Genomic DNA, 4,538 nt, shown 5'->3' on the forward strand with positions numbered 1-4,538 from the left:
GGGAAAGGCCGTCTGAGGCGGCGCCTAGGCCGCTGCGCGCATGCGCTCAGCCAGTCCGGCCGTGGGACTCTAGTGCTGTGTCATTTAAACCTCCCGCTAACTGTCCTTTCACCGCCCCGTCTCACTCCAGGGCTCGGCAGGGCGTGACAGTGTCTGCGCGGATTTCTTACGGCGACAAGTTAAGTTGGCGACAAGTTAAGTTTCGTTAGCTGCTTCATACTTATCTTTAAATAGTTGCTGGGTGTCTGCTCTGGCGTTTCCTGCATTTTGCCTGGCAAAACCCGGCGTTGGGGCACCTAGGCGAGAGAGGACTGTATCTTCTTGCACCGGAGACGTAGTGGAGGAGACAGCATTGTAACCCGAGAGTTGCTGTAGTCGAAAGCACCTGAGAATCCTGGAGGTGCCTAATGCAGGCACCTGAACAGAAGTGTCAGCTCCAGGTAGAGAATGGTGTGAGCAAAGATGCAGAGGTGTAAAACGTCTGTGCTTCTAGAACTCGGAGTTAGGTTCTTGGTGCGGCACCTGCCAGAGTGGAACCCATTCTGGACGCAGGCTAGAGTCTAGTGCTTGTCACACAAAGTATAAATAACTTGGGAATCTTGTGAAGATTCTGATTCAGTAGGACTAACAGACTCCTAGATCGTGCCAGTGCTGCTGGTGCATGGGCCATAAGGGCCAAGGCATGAGGAATGGAGTTAGTCTTACTACATCATGTACTGTCTGATCTTGGACACATGACTAATCTCTCTAAACCTCAGTTTCCTGTTCTGTAAATAGATAAAAATGGTGTCTACCTCATAAAATGGCTGAGAGTATTGAATGAGTGCACGTAAATAGCTCTGTATGGTGCCAGGACAGAATAAAGGCTCAATAAATAATGTTTCAGAGAAGTTAAGTATCTTGCTGAAACATGCACAGCATGTAGGTGACAGTGTCACTCTCCTCATAGGAGCTTATGCCCTCCTACATCTTCAAATGCTACACACTTGAATATGACACTCAGATGTAGACCTCATGCCTAGCCCTCTTCTTTCACCTCCAGACCCTTATATCCAACTGCCTAACTGACCTCTCTTAGATGTTTTAAAGGCAACTTGCATTAGTTTCCTATTCTTGCTGTAACAAATTACCACAAACTTAAAGCATAAGCTTAAAACAGCACAAATTTATTCTCTTACAGTTCTCGAGGTCAGAAGTCTAAAATCAATCTCGACAGGCTTGTGACACCTTAAAGTTAAGGTGTCATTGATTCCTTCTGGAGGCTCTGAGGGGAGAATCTATTTTCTTTTAGTTTTCGAAGTTGTCTGAATTCCTTGGCCCCTTCCTCACATCTGTAACCTCTTCCTTCTATTGTCACATCTAGTGTTTTTCTGGGCTCAAATCTCCCTGTGCTTCCCTCTTGTGAGGACACATGTGATTACATCTAGGGCCCACCTGGATAATACAAAATAATCTCCCTTTCTCAAAATTTAATTTAATCATTTCTGCAGAGTCTCTTTTGCCATAGGCAGTAATATTCACAGGTTCCAGGGATTCAGTTTACCATATACCTTCAAGCTCAATATTCCCAAAACTGAACTCACTGTGTTGCAATATTATCTAATCAGAATGATATCAACCATCCAGTTGTTCACTCCCCCACCCTGTACTTGCAAACTCACTGTGAATTGACTAACTCAACATGCATTCCCAATCCTCTTCTACCTTTTCCATTTTTTTCTAAAGAGGATAGAAAAGCCAAACAGTTGAACTTCCAGCTTCCCTGGCAGCTAAACGTGGCCTGATTACACAGTTAGGTCTGCTGGAGGAGGAGGGTGGTTTGAGAAAGGTTTTCCTTTCCTGATAAAAGAGACTGTTGTCTTGAATTTTGCCCCCTTTTCCAATTCTTCCTGCCTTGGATTTGATCATGAAGCATGGAGATGGATTTAGCTGGAAAAAGAGCTTCATGTTGGCCCTGGCATCACTGAACTCCTATTCAAATCCCCCTTACTTCTGGAATTCTTACTATCTTTTTCTTGTCTCAGGAAACTTCTTATCTGAGGAAACGTGCACACACATACATGTACACACACACTCTCATGTGTTCAAGCCACTGTTGGTCAGGTTGTCTGTTCATTCCATGAAAGTATTCCTAACTGCTATTGCCGAGTCCTGTCTTTTGAGCTTCATATCTCTCACATGTATCCCCTCCTCTGAAACCTTCTTCACTCTACCTCACTGGTCTGCTCTCAGGCTCTGGCACATGCACGTTCTCTCCTGTCATCGTGCCTTTATGCATTCTTTTTCTTCATCTGGAATATTCTTCCTTCTCCCTATTACAAAACAAAATTCGGGGTGCCTGGGTGATTCAGTCAGTTAAGCAACCGACTTCAACTCAGGTCATGATCTTGCGGTTGTGAGTTTGAGCCCCGCATCAGGCTCTGTGCTGTGCTGACAGCTCAGAGCCTGGAGCCTGCTTCGGACTCTGTCTTTCTCTCTCTCTGTCCCTCCCCTGCTCACACTCTGTCTCTCTCTCTCTCTCTCTCAAAAATAAATAAACATTAAAAAACTTAAAAAAACCCACAAAATTCAACTCAGTAAATTTTATTTGTTTTAGTGTTTATTTATTTTGGAGACAGAGAGAGAGAGAGAGAGTGTGTGTGTGTGTGAGAGAGAGAGAGAGAGAGAGAGAGCAGGGGAGGGGCAGAGAGAGAGGGAGACAGAGGATCTGAAGTAGGCGCCACACTGACAGCACAGAGCCCAATGTGGGGCTTGAACCTGAGAACTATGAGATCATGACCTGAGCTGAAGTTGAATGCTTACCTGAGCCACCCAGGTGCCCCTCAACTCAGTAAACTTTCAAGATCTTATACAGTGATTCATGAATCAAGCAGCATCCACTTTAGAAGATTGAGAAGAGCTCTGAAGAGCTGTACAAAATGAAAGACTTTCAGAGGCAGATGCAGGAACAAGAGGTTGTACTAGGCAAAAAAGCAGGTTGGCTATTGCTAGGTTACTTTCCTTTAGGGGATAGCAGGGGTCTAGCAGGCAGATTACCTAACTAGTGCTGATTAGGCAATTCCTGATTTACTAGTTTCAGATTCTATTTGTGGGAGAGCTGACACTAATAAGTCCTGGTTTTGCAGTGTGGGGCTTCACATAAGTGACTCCATTTTGGGCCTGCTGTATCATTTTTAACATCCTTTTAGGCTACTTAACTATCAATTCATTAGCTCTCAGATCAAGCACCACTTTCCCCTGGGAAGTCTTCCCTGGCCTTGTCCTTCCCTGGCCTGTCCAGTGCAATTGCATTTATTTGCATGATTACGTAATTCTCCTACTAGTGGGAATGCAAACTGGTGCAGCCACTCTGGAAAACAGTATGGAGGTTCCTCAAAAAACTAAAAATAGAACTAACCTACCACCCAGCAATTGCACTACTAGGCATTTATCCAAGGGATACACGTATGCTGTTTCAAAGGGGCACATGCACGCCCATGTTTATAGCAGCACTATCAACAATAGCCTAAGTCTGGAAAGAACCCAAATGTCCATGTCCATCAATGGATGAATGGATAAAGAAGATGTGATATATATATATACATACACACATACACACACACATACATACACACACAGTGGAGTATTACTTGGCAATCAAAAAGAATGAAATCTTGCCATTTGCAACTACGTGGATGGAACTGGAGGGTATTATGCTCAGTGAAATTAGTCAGTCAGAGAAAGACAAAAATCATATGACTTTATGAGGACTTTAAGAGACAAAACAGATGAACATAAGGGAAGGGAAACAAAAATAATATAAAAACAGGGAGGGGGACAAAATAGAAGAGACTCATAAATATGGAGAACAAACTGAGGGTTGCTGGAGGGGTTGTGGGAGGGGGGATGGGTCAAATGGGTAAGGGGCACTAAGGAATCTACTCCTGAAATCATTGTTGCACTATATACTAAATAATTTGGATGTAAATTAAAAAATTAAATTAAATTAAAAAAATTCTCCTACTAGGAGTTCACTCCATAGGGGCAAGGAGCTTGTCTGTTTTTACTCACCATAGTAGCAGCAGCAGCTGGCACAATCTATGGACTTAGTATTTATTTGTTGAATGGTGTGAGTATCTGAGACAGGATTCTAGCTTCAGTCTCTCCTACCCCTGAGTCCTTCCTTTTTCTATGGTGCACCACCCAGAATGAATAGATCTGGGACTTAGAGAGAAATTGTTGAAAAGGGCCAATCTCTGTTTCTAAGCATCTTCCAGCTTGAAAACCTGAGCAGGTAGAACAATACACAACTTGGTGAAGAAGGTTTTGATAAACCACATGATCTGGCCTCTCCTTTCTGAAGAGTTAATTCATTCTGCTCTCAGTTCTGGGTGCATTGCTGGTGTCTGAAAGTTCTCCCGACCACTGTAACAAGCTTCTCTCTCAGAGGATGCTCAGATTTTTTATTATCTCACAAACTGTATAGCAGCTCTGTGGATTCTGAATGCCTAGAGACTTATTTTTATTTTTTTATTTTTAAAAATATTTTATTTATTTTC

Source organism: Panthera pardus, unplaced genomic scaffold (genome assembly GCF_024362965.1).
Source record: "Panthera pardus isolate Hobbes unplaced genomic scaffold, ASM2436296v1 HiC_scaffold_12, whole genome shotgun sequence".
NCBI classification, from domain to species: domain Eukaryota; kingdom Metazoa; phylum Chordata; class Mammalia; order Carnivora; family Felidae; genus Panthera; species Panthera pardus.